Source organism: Falco biarmicus, chromosome 5, assembly GCF_023638135.1.
Source record: "Falco biarmicus isolate bFalBia1 chromosome 5, bFalBia1.pri, whole genome shotgun sequence".
Lineage (NCBI taxonomy): Eukaryota > Metazoa > Chordata > Aves > Falconiformes > Falconidae > Falco > Falco biarmicus.
In genome coordinates, this window is record NC_079292.1 from 34,618,025 (window position 1) to 34,638,117 (window position 20,093).

General features: G+C 41.2%; 1 long non-coding RNA gene across 1 annotated transcript; it reads left to right on the top strand.

Moving 5' to 3' along the window:
• Nucleotides 1-164: 164 nt before the first annotated feature.
• Nucleotides 165-15,444, top strand: LOC130149404 (uncharacterized). The gene is made up of 3 exons (XR_008821912.1): nt 165-2,251; nt 11,692-11,748; nt 13,042-15,444. It is a non-coding gene; the product is annotated as an uncharacterized LOC130149404 (long non-coding RNA).
• The last annotated feature ends 4,649 nt before the right edge of the window (nt 15,445-20,093 follow it).

Sequence of the window (20,093 nt, forward strand, 5' to 3'; positions counted from 1 at the left end):
GACGAGGCCGTGGCGACAGGCCCCGCCCAAGAGCCGCGGAGGGGAGGGGGGCGGCGAGCGGGGGGTGGGGCCTGCAGCGGCGGCCCGCCGCTGCAGGCCCCACCCCCCGCTCGCCGCCCCCCTCCCCTCCGCGGCGGGGCCTGCGCCACAGTGGGGTTGGGCGGTGGCCCGTGCGGGGAACCGGCCGCTGGGCCTTCGTCCCCGGACCGCCCCGACGCGCCTGGCGTGGCGGTGGGCTACGCCGGGAGGGCTGGGCTCAGCTGGCGCCTGCCTCCCCCAGTGCCTGCGCGGGGGCGGGAGCGGCGGTGCGAGTAAGTGGATGTGCCTAACGATGTGCCTGCGGACGGCCCTACGGGCGGCGGCCTCCTCACTCGGGGGCGGGGTGGGTGAGCCGCCTCCCCGCAGCGGCTGGGTCGTTCCTGTGGCCGTAAAGGGCAGCCGGCGCGGCGGCTGGGGCGAAGGCAGCTGCTGGGGGGGGGGCTCCGCCTCAGGCCTGGCCCCGCGCAACTGCTAAAAATACCAGCGTGCCCCACCGGGGTTGGGGGGCCGGGGGGCGAGGCGCCGGGCCCGAGCGCAGCAAACGGCTTTACCGTATCCTGAAATGAACCGTAGGTAGAGATAGAAACCCATGCAAGATTTATACATGCACATGAATTTGCTTTTAAACGGCACGTTAAGGCTTTCTGATGCAGCAAATGTATCGACCAAGTGTCTCTTTGTGGGCGGGAGGCCAAAGCCTCTAACAAACAGATTATAAACACCAAAGCACGGGTTTTGTGCCAACTTCAGCAGCCCTATTCATGTGAACTAAGTTACATGGTCTCTAAATGTTTGCAAGAAAACCAGCGTATAATAAAGTGCTTCAAAACGGATGTGGGAGCAGGTGATTAAAAAGGCACAACAAAAGCGTTCTATCAAATTCCTTCATTGCAGGGGTCTGGTAGTGTTTCATACGCTCAAGAGCTAGGAAACTGCCTTGCAAAACTGGATATCATTGCTTAATTGAAAGCAACCCTCACAAACCAATCCAAACTACTGCTGCATAACTTCTCTCTAGTGATCGTTTAGCGGTGAGAAAATCCATTGCGGTGCAATTTCCTTTTTCTCTGACAGTATCAATGCTCTGTTGTGTGAGAAAGAATAGAGGAAAGAACAAAGAGTGCATCCAGGAGAGCAAAGATCAGATTTCCCAAAGCAAGAAGCCTCACTACAGAACAGCATTACATTCACATACAAAATAGATTGGTTTTATTTTCTGCAGATGTAAATAAAGTAAATCTTTTTACTTGATCCAAATGTAAATAAAGGAAATGGGACAAGGTAAAAAATCAATGCAGATGCAATCTTCAGGAGTATCTTTTCTTTAAATAAATTCCCAGTTTTATTAGCACGTAAGTGGTTTCAGCAAGTTGCTATAAAAATCCTGTCTTGCTGGAAAGCAATGCTGGCTTCTGTCAGTCATGCCTTCTGTGTACAGGTGGGTAAGACGGGCTGGCATGTTAGTTATTCTTCTTTCAGGCTGAATAGAAGAAGGAGGTTAACACCAGGTTCAGATTAAGGTTGCCAGAGACAGTGGAAGCCAATGCTTATGAGTGCAAGCTGATTGCAGGGCCCAGCAGGTTGAAGCCTTCCTGGTAACTATGTGGAAGGAAGGCTGTCTTGAAAACTATTAGCAAAAAACCTTCCTGTTCTTGTAGCTTTTTACTTTTTTCAACAAAAGCAGGTTCTATCTACGTTCTTTATAAATACACAGGATTATACTGAAGAATACACCTGATTTGTACTTTTCTGTTCTTTTTTGAACAGAAAAGGTCCAGATACCAGTTACATACAATCAGAATCACTGAATGGTTTGTGTTAGAAGGGACCTTAAAGATCACCCAGTTCCAACCCCCCTGCCACGGGTAGGGAAATACATCTTACTAGTTAAAAGAGTACTTTCTGCGTGGGTGATTCTTCATCAATCTTAACTCAAGTGTATTATTGTACTGAACAGTGTGATGGAAATACAGGCTGTGTTCCAGTAAGAAAGAGAGCTGAAGGTTTGAAAAGGGTTACGAGAGAGGCATCCTGTGTGAAGTCCATGTGCTGAATGCACCTGACAGCGTAACTGTGAGCATTGTTTTTCTAACAGAGCACAGCAAAGTGTAAGACACAAACTGAAGCTTAATTCTAGCAGACCATTTCTCCAAGAATTGTCTGCCGTGGTTCAGGGTCAGAAGATGTATCTTCCCAGTGACAGTAGGTTGTTGTGAGTAACTACCGTATTCCATCATTTTTGTTTTCCTTTCTCTTATCTGGAACCTGTAATTACTGATTTTGTTGTATAAGAAGTCCTGTACCTCCTGAAACTTCAGCCATCAGTACTATATGAAATTAAAAGACTGATCTGGCTGAGAACAGGAAACTTTGTCAGAACTACCTGAGCTGTCACATTTCACTGTAATCTTACTAAAATCTGTCAAATTTCACCATAATCTTATTAAATTCTGCAGGTTTAACTATCTGTGATAGTTACCGAGTTATTTTGTTTTAATAGTGTTAAATGGGATTTTATTTCAGCATATTTCAGAAGAGAATGCCTCTTTTTCATGTAATTTGGTGTGCTTCCCCTTTTTAATAGCTTCCTAAAAATACTTTCACAGACTTTCTGTTGTAACTATGCTGCTAATTGCATCTGCATGAAAAATGCCTTTTGATACATATTTTCTATTTCACAAATAAACAACAATACCATGTATGTTATTATACCAAAATAAATTGCACCATTGTATCCATTGCTATTGCCTTTTATCATCCTTGGTAAGACTTTAAGCCTTTTACTTCACAGGTAGTGTCATCTCTGAAAGTGAAAATCATACGCTTCTTTGAGCTTCATTATTGAATGTCCTTATAAAAATGTTAGCTGTCTCAATTCCAGTGTAAACTTAAGTGCATGTAGTAGCTGTACAGAGGAGATACCGTAGTTGGTGAAACCTACAACAGCATGAACACCTCCCATGCCATTAACAACATGCAACTGATTTCTGGGATAATTATGAGTTTCCTGTAAATTACAAAGGTGGCAGTTGTTTTGCAGATAATGTTAGCCTTACATTTGCATTTGTTTTCCCTTGGGTAGTATTTCTGACCATTTGTAATACTTATGGTAAAATACTCTGATTTTATCAGAATCACTTGGAAAAGAAAAAGAGTACAAAATCTCATCTAAATAGTGTACAGTTGTGTAAGATCAAATGACTCCTTGAAACTGTATAGATGTCCATAAAACCAGGAAATCAGAACAGAGGAAAACAACAACAACAGAAAACCCAACACTTAAAATGAAGTTACTAATACTGTCTCAGTCAGGAAAGAGAGGTTCTCCAAATGAAATGTACATGTGCTTCTAATGCAACTGGTGCAAACATCCAGTCTAGATGGAGAGACAGTGAACACTGTTCTACTAAATGGCAATCACAGGTAACATCAACCTATCCATCAAAAATACAGTAGGTATATTTATCTAGGGTAAGATTAGTACCTTGGGTTGCTTAAATCATGATAATTCAGTAAAAACATTTAGAAATGTCAGTGTAATAAAAAGGCACGGTCTGCTCCAAAAGGAAAGGTGACTGTTCAGGTTCTGAAGATGAAGAATAATGATGAAGAGCAAAGCATGTGAACCTGAAGAGAGAAGAACAAATAATTCAGAAAGAACCTTGACCCAGAGGGACTTTTCTGAACTTGTTTTACCTGCTCACTCACTGCTGAGAGCCTCCATGTACCCATGGGTATGTACTTGACAGGTTCAGCAATGTCCTGGGAGGTTCTGTGCAGTGTGACATTTGTTTCTAATTTGTAGAAATAAGTAAAACATAGACTATGATTTTTAGCTGAGAAACAATGCCAGCAAGGGACAACTGTTATTTTTTTCTTGTAAAGAAAAATATTTTTATTTTTTACAAGTTAAGTTCTCCTTGTTTAAAAGGAATTGTCTGTAAATGTCATTCCCCCTCAGGGTAAGCACTTCTGAATCCTTTGCAACTTTGCATTATCTTTTTCATACATATTGCAATGCCGAATACCATTCCCATGTGATTCTGACAGATTCCCTCGCTGACAGGCAGCATCCTGGACGCATGCTGAGAACAGCAAGCAGCATGCTGCTCCACCATTCATTCAACCCCTACTCTTGGCACTTTCACTTGCAGAAGCAGAGGCTCTGTTCTGGCTCTAAATATTCTGTTCGGTGTTTCTTTTTCTCCAGCTCTCCCTGGAATGAACATCCCTAAAAGTTAAAGGAAAGTAAAGGAAAACTGGGATGAAAGCAAGAGGGAAACTTGAAGGCAAGGTGGACTGATCAGCATGCCTATAGCAAGCTCAGAGAGATATGCTGGAAATGTAAAAAAAAAAAAAAAAAAAAAAAAAAAAAGAATAAAGGAAGGACTCAAGAAGTTGGGTAAATGCTTTATTAATTTATTGCTATTCTGCCATTCCCTGGTAAAAGAAGAAAAGGAGAGAGAATAATGATCTGGGATAAGAATGAGGAGGAAGTTCAAGTTTTCCTTGTTTTCTCCCTGCTATTTAAGTTCTTGCTCTCATTTTCATGCCTAAAATTTTTCCCCAGGTGCCTCAGTTTTGGAAAATTTGCCCATTATCTTGATACACTTGACAGATTAGTGTATGTTTTTAAAGCCACCCATCTAAGTCACTGCAGTTCTTGCTGTATTAATAATTAAGCTATAATAATAATAATTATAGTAATCATAATTCTTGTGTTCTCTGACAATGTTACTCAAAATGATGTGTGGATGTGCCATATGTGTTATAGAAAATAAAACACTTAAGATGTAAAATACTTAAATGAGGCACGTGTCATCCACAAGGATGTCTTTTCTCAGAATGGCATAGCTTCAGTCCAGGTATTCCCAAGTTTGACTAACTAACTGTTCTTACACACCATTTCACTTTCCACAGGCCTTCAACGTGAATTTTAGTTAATTAGGACTTGCAGCAAAGACCATGAAGACAGAATGCATTGCACTACTTATTTTGGGGCAGAATGCAGCATATAACAGGGATGGAAGATAGGGAGATTTCATTGACGCATTAGAACAAATTGGTATTCTGGGGAAACTACACAGAATCTCAAAGTAATGAAGGACAGACAGAGGCTGTTGTAACTCCTTTCAGTGTTAATCCATGATCCCACTCTTCAGCCCTATGTGGGGGCCCTGAGAGCGACCCTGCTCCGGGAAGTTTGGCTACTGGGTCTCAGGGCCAGCATAGAGCACCTCGGTGACAATCCCTTTCTTCTGGGAAAAGCCCCCAGAAGAAACACAATATGAATTGTTGGGCCCTCAGGTGCTGCAAATGCGAGGTGAGGGTTTTGTGGAGCACTTGTCAGTATTCCAGCAGGTGGTCTGAAGGTTTCATTTACGAGGATTAGTCCTCCTAGTTGGCAACCAAGGTGAAATCAGAAGAGGGTACTGAGAATAAATGCATTACAAGGGCATCTATATTGTTTTGTATTTATATTAACAGCAAGAAGTGAGCAAGAGGAATAAAAAAAAATCACTAATGAGAAGAAATGTACTATAAATAGCATTTCTGAAGCCTGCATAGACAATTTGAAAGGCTGAAATATAAAAATAATATTCTAGATTCTATTTAATAATCATAAATATAGTGTAAAAGTACACATGGGGCCCTATAACTTGTTTTGAAGATACTGTAACCTGTATAAAAATTATTAACAACTTGGACGCAGAGAACCTTGAATGCATCATTTTAACTGGTAAAACTCAAGAAAGGGACTTTGCTGGGTATCAATGAAAGACTAGCAAACAAACCAGAAAATTAGTTTTAATTCCTCCATAGAAACTTGTCTGTATTTTCTGTACAGTTGAGAAGGAGAGGAAATGGTGTGACGGTCCATTGAGAAAGTCTCTATTGGAGGACCTGGAGGCTGGCTATGAACTATCAGCTGAATTTCAGGGATGCCTCATCTTACATTTCTTAAAACAAATGGTAGTGCTCACAGCATGAGGCAGTTTGGGTGTGAACTTAATGCTTGAATGAATCATGGCATTGGAGATGGTTTCCTAGGCATCAGGGTCATAAATATGGGCAGAAAAAACACATTTCCCATTACTAGAATCATAGCATCATACCATAGATTGGGTTGGAAGCGGCCTTTAAAGGTCACCTAGTCCTGATTTGAGGAATCAGTCACCAATATTCGAGTGAGCGGAGATTATCTTTATCCGGCAGCGCTGGGTGCCTGGGGGATCGCTCCACCAAAGTCATGCACACTGAGGGGACTTTTCAGTCCCTCCTTTATACAAGCTACTCATACCTATTCATTAGTTTTCCAGGAAATCGTTTACATATTCATTACAATTCTGAGAATTCATTTACATACCTTGTGCCTGCGCAATGTCCTTGAGGAGTTGTCTCTGCGCAGACTCTATTCCTTAGCAGCCATGTTTAAAGTCTTCCTCTTCACCACGTTGCATGTACAACAGGAATCTAAGACCAAATGTCCCTTCCAAAGATAACCAACCCAAGGACTTAACAGTCTGTACATCCGTCATGTTGACAATAAGGGTCCTTGGACATTTCCCGACTTTTAACTAAACATAGGTGCGTCATCCTTCAGATAAGTGGTACAGCATTCACTATTCAGTCCAACCCCCTGGCAATGAGCAGGGACATCTGCAACTAGATTGTGCTGCTCAGAGCCCCTGACCTTGAATGTTTCCAGGGATGGGGCATTTACCCACCCCTCTGGGCAACCTGTTCCAGTGTTTTAACGCCCTCATCATAAAAAATGTCTTCCTTCTATCTAACCTGAATCTACCTTCTTTTAGTTTAAACCCGTTACCCCTTGTCCTATCACAACAGGTTCTGCTGGAAAGTCTGTCCCCATCTTTCATATAAACCTTCTTTAAGTATTGGAAAGCAGCAATAAGGTGTCCCCAGAGCCTTCTCTTCTCCAGGCTGAGCGACCCCAACTTTCTCAGCCTGTCCTAATAGGAGAGGTGCTCCAGCCCTCTGGTCATAGTACTAGTGAATGAGCCGATTTCACAAAGGAAGAAAACTTTTTTCTTACAAGGAAAAGTGGCAATCATTATTTGGATACCTCCAATAAGAGCTTGTAAGGCTAGAAAAATCACAACTTCATTATTTAGAAAAGAAAGATAAAGAAGTAACTTGTGCTAAATGCCCTACCTTGATGAGTAGGAGCGGAAATTAAGTTTAAAAAAAGAGAGGGAAGACAAGGGAAGTAGAAAGCAATTAGCAGTCATTTAGGATAATGACAGGCATGATATGATCAGGGCAGCCAAACAGTAGAGGGTAAACCCACTGCTTATGAAGTTTATAGACTATTAAGTGTTGCAGTTACAAAGGCCAATACCTCCCTCCCCCAAAAGTCTGTTTACTAGACACATGCTATAACAATGTTAAGAATGAAAACATTAAAAAAGCAGAAGTGCTCATTTTAGACACATACTGGCAGACCAGGGAAATTCCAGAGGAAGGCAGAACTGGTAATCTTACACCAAACCTAAAAAAGTAAAAACGGGGCCCCATGCAAACACAAACTACCCAGACTAGTATCAGTCCTTGGCAAACATTATTTAAATGATCATGCCAATGTTTTCAAACACAAAAGATTGAGGTACAGACCCAGCAAGTCTGTGTTTACTTCCTAGGGTGTATAAAGGATGAAACTTTCCACCAGAGTAACTTGCTGCAGTGCGGTGGAGCAGAAGATGGGGAAGTCAGTGGGACCATAGGTTCCTGCAGACTCTGCTCCAGGTGAGAGTGATCCCCAGTGAGATCTTGCAGGGTGCTGACTGCCAGTCAGCTACAGCAGCAATGATGAAGGAAAGGTTCTGTACTTACTGGCTGATCAGCCAATAAATTTTCCAAGAGGTCCTATAGTGGAATGGGAACGTGGAAGGCAAGCGTGGGTGCTAACAGAGTTCCTCATGGACATCCTAAAGCCTATCTGTTCCAGTGCTGCTGAGCTGCAGTTAAGCAGTGATAATCATGTGGGTGAGGAAAGGAATGAGCTTCTCTGAGCAAAACTAGTCTGCTTTGGATCATGGTAAGCTTACTTAATCAACTATGTATCTTCATCCAAATCATCATCAACCAGCCTGTTCACAGACCAACTCTTCGTTAATGATAATTGCCTGTTGCACATAGGCTATTACAGCCTCCACGCGCACAAGCCTTGATACACCCATCCTCACCGTGGCACTCATACCTTCAGCTGTGGGGAGGAGCAGATGATGACACAGAGAAAAGTAATGACACAAAAGAACAGCTAACAATTAAATGAAGAATGTGAATGTTATGTATGCCAGTCAACAAAGTCTAATGGAAAAACAGGTCTCATCAGAGAAAACTGAGATGACATTACAGGCTTGGCTCTTAGAAGGTAACGTCATAGCTGTACTAATTTTTTAAGGTGCTTGACTTAGCATCACATGTCAATGATCAGAAAAAATGATGAAGAACTGGATGAGCTGTATAAAGTAGCTGTTGGTGAGACAATCACCTTTGAAAACCGATGTTTCCTTTGGGGCTTCTTGTGTTTCCTAAATGGCCTGGAAAGTAAATGTGAAATCAGTGCTAATCAAACCTGATGTTCCACTCTCAGTGTGATAAACACTGATAAGAATAAGGCAGCCAGAAAGAACTGTGTGAAAAGCTATGTCCTGAAAAGTTGGAACATTGTAAAGGATTTAAAAGTGATAACATTTAGGCAATGTAAGGGATACAAGAGTCAAAACCTAACAAATATCTCAGTATATGGCTGCAGCACAAGGGCTGAGGTAAATTCCTATATACGAAATAAGAAATTAACAAAGGGATTATTTTATTTCATTGTATAGCCATGATAAAACTGATATTGGGATTTGGCACACAGTTTAAAAATAGGGCAAAGAGCAAGAAAGGGCTCGCTTCGGTCAGCTCATCAATGCTTTGGCAGGGACAGGCACAAGGAAAGAACTAATAGCAGGAATCCAAAGCCAGGCATGTTCAGATTGAAAATGAAACACAATTTTTAAAACCAGGATAAACTACCAAGTGAAGCAAATGATTCCTCATCTTCTGGCAGCTTTGCGTGAGGGTTGATGGGGAGCCTGATGGCATGGCTTTGGCCAGACACAGATTGTATTTCAGGCAGTCACCAGGCCCAGTTCACAGGAGACTGACCATCTCTGTCAGCTCTGAAACTTAATAATAATATTCAAACAATTTAATTTATTTTTTCAATATTGTATTTATCATGTTTATTGCTGAAAAAAAGCCATTCAGAATTATTAATGGCCCAAATGAGAATCAGGTCTCACAGAAGTGTAATGTATTCATCTAAGACTTTTAAAATGTGGAGGAAAACTTGCATTCTAAACATATACTTCCTAGGATATTAGTTTTGCATTCTAAACATATACTTCCTGGGAATGAGTGGAGCAATCCTAGGACTACATTGTATGGTTTAAATTGAAGCAGTTTATCCTAAATCAGCCTTCAAAACAAGGACAAAAACCAATAAGCCATTTTTAATAGTATCATTCAATTCCTACCACTGATATAAAACTTAGTTCTGCATTGTTAAGACACATAAATTTTATAGGTTTTTTTTTTTCCTTTGTAAAGTGTTTAAGTGCTTTGCAGTATAGATACTGGCAATGAGCAAGTAAACAAATAAGCAACAACAATTACATACTCAGTTATCTCTCCTGTTCAGTCCTGCATTCAAAATATTGTACAAAGGGCAAGTGACTGGACACCAGGATTATCATGTTAACTCTTAAAGCAAGTGCTTTCATTTCTACTGACTGAAGAAATAAAATAGAATCAGCCAGTCTATTCCTTCCCCTTGTCATATCTTCCCTTAGAAATTTCTCATTTACAACCAGCTCTTCTTTTAATTATACTAAGTAACGCAGTTTCAACAGAGTCATGTGGACACAACGGGAAAAAGAGTATAGTTTATTAAGGGCAATTGCATATTACTGTCAGAAGAGCCCATCCCATAAAAACAATCATCATCTTGCTGCTTTGACCAATGAAGTATTTTCTTTCAAAATGCAAAACCTCTTGTTGCTAGAAGTGGAAAGCTGTAGTGATAGAAGTATTGGTCTCATTTTCTGTCTAGAAAAATGCTTAAGTATGACTCTGGCCCCCAGGCCTGAGGTGGCTGATGCTCCAGGGCAGTATGAAGGGCTGGCAGGGTTACACCAGTCACTTCAGTTCTGCAAGAACCAAGAAACCTCCTGTGCTAAGTGAGAAGATGCTTAACATGAGCGGTCCTGTTGGGTTCCAGGTTGCTCGATTAGATTAGGAATATGTTTTTGAGAACCACTTTGTTACAAGTGACAGCAGTGATGAGTTTCTGGCCCAAATCCTCCACCTGCTGTGAGTGAGAGCACTACACCAAGTTGCTGTTGCACTGTACGGCAGAGGAGGCTGCCTGCCTCTTGAGGTGGCAGTTAGCCATCATTAAACATTTAATCATTAGCATCACTAAACAGTTGAAAGCTTCCTTGTTATATTGTTTAATCTTGTACTTTTAAACCCACCCCCCCCCCCCCCAGTTATTTTTCTGAACATTAGACTTCTGTGTGAGTACAATTCTTCAAGTCTGCAATGGACACAAGTTTAAAAAGACAGACAAATATATTGAGGTTATATGCAAATACCCCGTGAGGAATTGTGGCACTGAAAATCTTGGGTTGAAAAGGGAGGACTCATCTTAATTTGAGGTTATTGGGTGACCTGTGAGGTGCCAGGAAACATGCTGACCCAGTGACTGCTGTAGGGCTGTGGACAGGGCTGGCACGGAGACGGTGTAGCCACAACCAACACCCTGCGCTTAGCAAGGGGGTTTTACCTCTAAGATCTTTTTTTATAAAGTGAGAATTGGAGACTGCTTATAATTGGCTTACTTGGAATAAATTCTGAAAGAATAATTACAATCCCCCCAACTTGGCGAGTGTTTCAGTAAGCCCTGATAATGCTCCCAAAGCTTGCTGGGCCAGGCAGACTGCGCTACTTTTCCAGCAGATGAGGGGAAAGAAGGAGCTTGCATTTTATCTGAAAAACATGATCCTCTCATTTCCTTCATCTGAAGCTCTACCTGAATCTACCTGAATCTAATGTAAAACAGTTTATGTGTGATGTTAGTTGAATGTACTTCAGAAAAAGCGACTAGTAACACCATCAACAGCAGTTCTCCTAGGACCTCAATTTTTTTAAATTAGTGGATCCATGGTTAGGGATTCTCTGGAGTATTTTGGTAGATTTGTTTTTCCCTTGTGGAAACACTGATGGCCACAAGACATATCGCTGTGTTCGTTAACATACCAATACAAATTTATTAGAAGATTTCTAGCAAACAACAGGTTTTGCCACCAGAACATCCATGATCCAGTGAAAAAAAACCAACACAAACTCTCCGGAAATCCAACTATCCAAGTCCTCTTTACAAAAGCTTTGATTCAAAATACCATTGCATTCTTGGTTAATACATTCTTTCCGTGAATGCAGGGGTGGGAGCTTGGTAAGGTTTAATAAACAGTACTTACTACAAACAGAAACATGAAGAAGGGAAATAAGCTGTGTGTGTGTTTATAACTCCAATTATTAGTTGTGAATTGACCAAAAGGACTTTTTCTTTACTGCCAGTGTCTGTTCCCCACGATGAAAGAAGCCCCTGCTCAGGCAGGAGGAGGAGGCGGCAAGGTGAGTGAGCCAGCTTTTCTGCTCCCCAACCCACCATGCTCAGTGGCAGTCCTGTTTGCTCAGCTCAAGAAGTATTGCAGACAGGGAAGGAGGGTTTGCTGCAAGCCAGAGGGACATGGTCATGTGTTATTCTCTTTGAACTATATGCTGCTCTTCAGAATGAAAGTTCATATCAGGATCAGATTGTAATCCTGAATTTTCTCACAGAGTAGCCTTTGCTGACTGAACAGAACTAGCTGCTTGCCTCACCTGGCAAGGCACAGAAATCATGGCTAGTGTGAGTAATACTAATAAAACTTTATTTTATTCTTGATGTTTTGTAATCAAGCTGGTTTCAACTTGTTCATTCACATAAAATATGCATGCCATTTCAAACAAAAGGTGGAAAGAGCCTTTAACAACCAACAATGTCTGAGCTTGGTTTTATGTCGGCTGTTCTGCACCTTCTTGTCTCATGTAACAGTAAACATTAATTTAAGTGGTGGCACTTTCTCATCTGCCTTGTCCTTACCACATGAGGATGACTGCAAGGGGAATGCTGTGAATCTCCAAGAGTGACAGGCACAAGGCTAGGTTCGGTCATCTTTACCTTTCAGGTGGTGAAAGTATGATAGGAGTCTTAAAATGCTGATAATAGGAGGCACTTCTGAGCTCCCAGCTCTGTCAAGCCTTACTTCTTGACTCCTGAGCTCCCTAGGTGTACAGCAGTGATTGAAGTAATGATATGAACTCTGAAGCCTCAGGAAATTCAGTCTCTAACTAAGGTGAGTTAAGAAACGTCCACTACGTGCAGGTCAGCTCCTGAATGTCCAGGCCAATTCTTTTACTTCAGGTTGATTCTTCTTTCAAGGCATCTAGTGCTGGCCAGTTTCCAGGAGGGATGCTGAGACTTCTGCTCTGATTCGATGGTGTATTTGATGGTTCCTAGAAAAGCTGGTGTCTCTACATGTGTTTGACAAAGAAACAATGCAAGAACCATGAACACAGAGAAGGGGAACAGTGTACTTTTGCATGGCTGGGAGATGGGAATCACAGGCAACAAGTTAGTGCCTTGAAGCCTCAGGGTCCAGTTTGGTGGCTTCCTGCTTCACTTTTGTACAGGACAGCTCTTGCTGCTGTTAAAGGAAGAGATGAGAGGAGTTGGAGAATAATCCTATTTCAATGGAGGCATTCTAGAAAAAGATCTGAAGTTACATGTGATGATGAGTTTTCCATTTCTCTTCCCATTGAGCTGTGATTGTGAATTCTCCAAGGAAATATGAACGTTTTTTCGACTTTTGTTTTTCCCCACAGTCTGTCAACATCATTAAGGAAGATGTGAAGGAGATCCTCTATCAGTATAAACCTTGTTTAAAAGGTGAAGGCTGAAATTACCTGTGTATCTGAACTGACTCGTTCCATGGGGAGACATAAAACAATTGGTGATGTTCTTCAACACAATGACATGGTCTCTCTGATGCTACAAGTATGCTGTGATGTCACTTACTCTCCACACTTTTCCATGCATTGTGTGACAGTTTTCACTGACCAAAGGTAGAACAGACCTTCCTGTCTTCAAGGCAGCAATGCCTGTACCTACAGTGTGAGAGCTTTGGAGAGCAGCACTGCAGAGGAGGTGCTGCTGGTGGAGGTCATGGGTCCAAGCATATCAGGAATGGGAGCAGTAAAATAGGGTTCACACAACTGGATGGTTTGTGATTTTGGCTTAGCTACAAAGGGAAAAAATGGCTTCATTGAGCTTTTTAGGAAATGGTCTTTATTTTGTCAAAATGAAGTTAACTGGTCTGTAAAAGTTAACACTGAAAAGAGGACAACTCATTAGGTAACATGTTCCATTAAGCATTCCCCGGCTTTCTTCTTTGACCTATGCTTCTGTACAAAGTATGGGAACTTCACCGACAGATAAAACAAGCAGACACCACTGAAGCATGGTGAGAGGAAGCTACAGCACCTCCAGTGCAGAGAAGATAACGCTGTAAAATTTAACCCACCAGAACACTTATGAGTGAGACAGACTGTAGTAACCCAGCACGCAAGTCATCTACAGGATAGTGCCCACCCCTACTCTTTTCACTGAGCTCCACAAGATCTTTCAGTGCAACAACCCATATATGTCTTCAGTATCAGACACATCTCTATAAACAGCAGAATGAATTCAGCACTGAGGAACGTGGCTATCAAGTAACCAGCCGGAATCTCTTGGGTTTCTATCATGCTTACCTCGGTCCTCACATCAGTACAGCCAAATTGACCCAGGTGACACCAGTCTGCCAGGTTACCACCCTCTGCCGCCTCCCTTTGTGTAAATTATTACACGAGGGTCCTCGGTTACGGGAGGCTATTCCATGTAAGAGAAGACAGTGCTCATCTGCACAAATATGGGTGTATTCAGGTAGCCAACAGGCCTCTCTGCAAGCAGAGTTAAATGGCAACTCCCTCAGGACACAAAGCACACAGACCTGGAGCAATAATGGAATATGGCTTAAATTCTTCTAATGACAAATTCAAGGCAAACAAGTGCTTCCTTCAGTAAGCTGTGCTGCTGTCAACGGGCACCAGCTGACAACTCTGTGCTTTGTAAAAGAAAAATATTTTGCTTTTTATCATGTAAAACAGAGGACGGGATGAGCTAAGGGAGCAAGACAGAGTACATTTGCATAGCTGTAGGAAAATAACAAGCTGATTGAAAAACCATGCAAGATCTGTGCAATGTTAAGGGTAGGTCTTAGATTGCTACTTATCATTAAATTTACTTTGCTGCAGCCTGGTGGTGTGATACCACATGGTGGAAGTGGGTGAACATAAGTAAGCCATTCCACGGAGCTCTCCCACCACCAAGCAAATCCCAGTGCTTCAGGAAGAAACACTGCAGAGACAACAGATTTCTTGCTAAAGTAGCATAACATGAAAGGCACTTTCTGGTGTCTGGGGATGCCAGTGTTTTCAGTGGGATATATATAAAACTGAAATATAGATCACCTTCATCGTTTAATTGATGAGATATTTTATAAGACTGCATAGTCTTGTCACTTGTCTGCCACGTGATTCATGTATGGTTAAATGGCTGTTATGCATCAATAAACCTCACCAATACTCACAATGGGAATATTGTCACTCACAAATTAGACACACCATTTTGAGAGTCGCTCCTTGTTCAGATATATTTCTAGGCTCATGTAACTGGCCAGGTCACGAAGTTCCCAAAGCCAAAACATACTGTTGCCATCAAGTAGTCTGACCTCCTCTCTAATTTAATTTTGATGTGTTCCCTGACCAATTCTCATATGAATTACAGCTTATCTTTTAGACATATATTCAATCATGCTTTCAGCTTTTTATCTGTGTAATTATAGTCACTCTCTAAATGTCCACTTCACTGGGAGGACTTAGTTTCTTTTCAGTCTGGATTGCTTTAGTACTACGTAATTTAAAGCAGTTTTACTACACCCAGGTTTTGAGTGCAGCAATTTTAAATAGCCCACTCACATTCATGTCTATAAAACCTTACACTACTGAAATGCTTTTTCTGAGCCTGAAAATAGGCATCAGGGTTGGGAAGACCTGAGCCGATGGGAGTAATAATGCAACCATTTTGAATTAGTTACATCATCTTTGAAGGTAAAGCACAGTTTATCGAAGATAAAACGGATTACCTCAATCCTGCAACCGTGCATGCACTTACTGAACTTTACTCACATGAGCAGGGCCCACATGCAGAGGAGGTGACGCAGAGGAGCACGCTGCCCGCAGCTCGCAAGGGTGTTCAGCATCTGCTTGACTTTAAACAGTAGCCCACCCCTTGGTTACTAGTACTTCAGTGGGACTACTCTTGAGTTTAAAAGTATTGTGTGCTTAAATGTTTTGCTGGCTAGTATCTTGCTGCTTTTCACTTAGCGGGGTCAAACAGCGATGAAGTAGGGCTGTGCTGGAATTGCCTGATGCTGCTAGCCTTGGCAAACTACAACAGCGTTATTGACTGTGCAAAGACTTGTACAAACACTGTGCTGGGAACCAGGTGCAGGAAAATAACCCTGCTGAAAACTTTGATCAATCTGTGACACTTCAAATGCGGCTTTAGCATAGTAGAGATAAAACTGCTGTCATTGTCACAAGGACTGTCTACAAAAATACAAAAATACTAAGCAGACTATTTCTTACTAAAGACAGAACAATTTAAGTGCAGATGGTTTGGCAAAGTTAATTTATTTTTCTGCCTTTCAGCTTTCCCATCTGGGAAAAAAAAAAGAAAAAAAAAAAAAAGGGAAGCAGCCTATTCTAGGTGCTCTTGGGTAGGGAAATAAAATAATCCTGGTGCAGATGTGTCTCTGTTGTGTCCTGATATGGTCTCACACAGGACTGATGCTTTGATTCTGCAGAAGATGCCGAGCTGATTTTTTTAGGATTGCCTTCAAATCTAAAGGTATCTCTTTACATTAAACTCTTGTCAGACAAGGGTACCTTAGCACTCCTCAGCATCCTTAATGCAGAAGTGGAGCTCAGCTTTCTGGAACTTTCAGCCCTAGCTGTCAGCTTTTGTTGGTTTACATGTCACTTTTCCCTAAACCTGGATGGGAAAGGAGGCATCATAGGCCCCAGAGGACATAAAAAAGTATTTTTATACCGCTACTTGCTCCAGCAAAGAGAAAATAATTGCACGGAACAGATCAGTCTGTGCCATGCACAGAAGAGTGGACACCAACTTTGTATCTGCTGCTATGAAAAGAGTCACTGTTCTGCAGTTCCCCTTAATTCACATTCACGAGGATCGGAGAGTAGCTGCGGACTCCAGTCCAGGAGCTAGGGCAGGGAAACAGGGAAAGAGAGAGAGGAAACTGGAATGAAAGAAACTGGATTCTTCAGAAAATGGCAGAAAATAAACAGGAGAGGATATTTAACAATTTAAAAAATCCTTTAATGATTACAATTGCAAAGAACTAGGGACAACAACCCCAAAATTGCATACGTGCAGGCATTATTTTTGGACTTGCAAATTCCGTGAAGACATACGTGGGCATAGACTGATACCTATACATCACTATCACAATCGTTTTCCTCTTACCTTCTAGCTTAAATACCAAAGTAGAGCTGCTGTAAGCAAGTGCATAAAGACATTATTTAAGGTTATTTAAGCGGTATCACAGATTTAACAGTAATTTTCAATAACTTTAACTCCATCTAAATTTTTAAAACTTCTTTTGGGATTGAATTTTTAATGTTTGATGTTTGGACAAAGAGTATGAGTAACCTTTGAAAAAAATGTTATCCTGGTAATGATGTGAAGAAAATCACTAATGTAAAATGTCCTATTCCTTTCTTAAAAAATAAGTTATAAAAAAAAAGTGTTTAAAAAAGCTGAATTTTAACTTCAGCAAATGGCTAGTTCTCAAAGAGAACACTCCTGACAGTTTTAATTTTTGAAAATTAGGGTTTTGCTGTCACAGTATGTACAAATGTCAGCAACAGCTAAATGTTAACATGTTTCATTCTTCAGAACAATTCTTAAATGCTGAATATCAACATTAACATGTGCCTGCTGGAATTCAGGCTGCCATTAAATGATATGCTCATTTGTGTTCCTTAATGTGAAATAAGATGTTGCATTAAATAATTTCTTCTTTTCAGTTTGGCTATTTACTTACAAAATTCTTAAGCCCTTGCTTTTCTCTTAAGGCAGAAAATGGTTTGGCAGCAGCAGGTTTTAGCTTGTTAAGTGATAACGTGCAATGTTTACTTCTTTCAGTAAAAGCAGTATTCTCAAAAATCTCAAGAAAACAGAGGGTAGCAACACTGGTCTGTTAAAATGAAAATAACCAATAATTCAGGGGAAAAATATGACATAGAACATCTCTTTCACTTCAAATGTGCCAAACAGCAGGAGTGAAATGTAATCTCTTGGCTATGAAAATACTGACATTCTCTAACAACAAGAAATTTGTGGCAAAAGTCACTAGATGAGGCTGGAGAACATTTTGGGTTGGAGAATATTTAAATCAAGCCCTTATGTATTTTGTGAATTAGGACTTTATTCTCCTTCTAAAAATGGATTACAAGCTCACACAAGCCATGCAGTGCACGGGGCCTGCATTCCTGGGATTGCATGGAGGGCTGGAGGCAGGAGAACAGTTCGCCTAAGTACACTTTAAGAGTACAAGTCTATAAAGTGGAGCATGTTGTAATCGAGCTAGAGCTTGCATTCCAGTACAAAAACATTGGCAGGGAAGAACCACGCAAGGCGGTTTCAAAACTACACATGGGTTTATCATTGCCTCTGTCCTCTTGATTTTTTTATATCTTAAGAACAAAAATACTTTCTCACATAGAACAGCAAGTGAAGACAGATGACTAGAAGTTTTTCATTGTCAAAAAAGCCCAAAATATATAGTAAAAACCTGGCTTCATTAGAGATAAAATAGGAAAAGGAAAGGCATCTAAGCTTAACATCTAGATTACAACCTTATTTCAGGTGAATTCTGAACTCAAGTGAAGTATATATTAATCCACTCTAAACCAAACCCATGTGAATCTAAGTGGTGTATTACTTACAAATCTACAGGCAACTAGTGTGAGGACATTTTTGTTAATTTGACTTCAAACTCTAAAATAAATTAACTTATGCTTCTATTTTGTCTTGTAATAATGGCTTTGGGAACTTTTAGGGTTTGGTTGGTGTTTTGTTGTTTTGTTTTTTTTCTGGCACAGCTTCGCACGGGATAAATCAACTATAGAGCCTTTTGGGCAGACACCACTGAGTGCAATGTCAGATGCTGACACCCTTGTCTTTATTTTCTTATGGCACCTACCAGAAGACATAGGGATTCCAGAATTCCAGAGGTGAATTACACTCATGCTTCTTACCCCAATGCATCATGAATCAGCTCCTTTCACTTTTTCATTTTAAGTTATATTAGGACGAGACACTTAATGCAATGAGATATGCACGTATACTGGGAGGACCTTAATCAGAGGCATTTAGCAGTTTAAGGCAGACTGAAAGTACTGTTGCTTTGGGGGAGCATTTGATTGCAGCAGCTTTCAACAGTGGAATGATTTCAGGACTTAGGAAGTCAACAGATGGAATAACGAAACATCAGGATAACAACTAGTGGTAACAAAACAATTGGTATGAGAGAAGCCATTGCTTTTCTAGTACTGGGCTGATCTCTGTGGAAGTCACTGCTGCAAGAGCCCTTCAGCAAGAAACAAGAGTGCGGTCACTACTGTTGCCCCCATGATTGACACCAGCCAAGTATTCATAAGAAGTGGTGATCTGGGCTGTTTCATGGGGATTTTAATGCTTTTACAAATGTATAGCTGTGCTGGGTTGTAAGGGCAGAGGTTAATCGATGCATTTATCCAAACAAACATGTTGGGAACCCAAGAGATTGTATGAAGCCTGTAACTGGGTTAATTGAAGGAGATAATTAAAACCACTGTATTCTCCAGTTGCAGAACCACAAGGCTGAGGTGCAGAGCTTGGCCTTTGCAACAAGAGGTTTGTGCACAGGTGTTTACTTCTGCATTATGTGCATGATGCCATTTCCTAGGGCCAACATGATTTTTTTACAATGTCCTTCTACATTCATAAGTTTGCAGCTAGGACTGCAGTTGCAAAATCTTTACAAAAGTAGTTACTGAATGGATATCAACAAATGAGTACCACAAGACTTTTCTTAGTGCTTTCTACTGACGTTTCCTCTAATTGCAGAATGCATTCATATTTTTTGAAACCACTGTCATCCTTGCTAGTGGCATGGATTTGAACCCCCAAAGACCAATCTGCATGGTGACCCCATTGCAGTGTTTAATTCTGCTTTCTGCTTGTTTGAACAAAGACACAAAGAAGCAGCCACCAGGCCAGAGAGGTGCAAACAAGTTATACAGGGCTTCACAGGCAGCTCTGCAAATCCAGCCAGGTAGCTCCCCTCAAACTGGCTGTTGTTTCCATATTGATGGTATTCCCGTGTCCAAAACTCCTTCCCTCAACAGACTGGTTCTTTACATTTCAGCTAAACCTAGTCTTCTTTTCGTCAGTCAACCACCTGGGTTAGGAACCAGCACTTGCTGCTGCTTTATTACATTATATTACCAGTCAGTCAGGTGCAAGGCTTCCTGGTCTGAACTCACATAATGGTGGTCTTCTGCTTTCCTGTGCATCCACTTTAATGTGTTTCAAGCAAAACTGACATTTAGGGATGTGATAAGAGTCTACATCACGAGAGGTTTCCAGGATGCAACTGGACAGGTGCTAGATAATCTTCTCTAGGCTCCTTTCTCACAAAGGTTTGGACCTGATGATATGTCAGGGTCGTTTCCAACCTGGGCTGTTCTATGATTTAGTTGGTGGT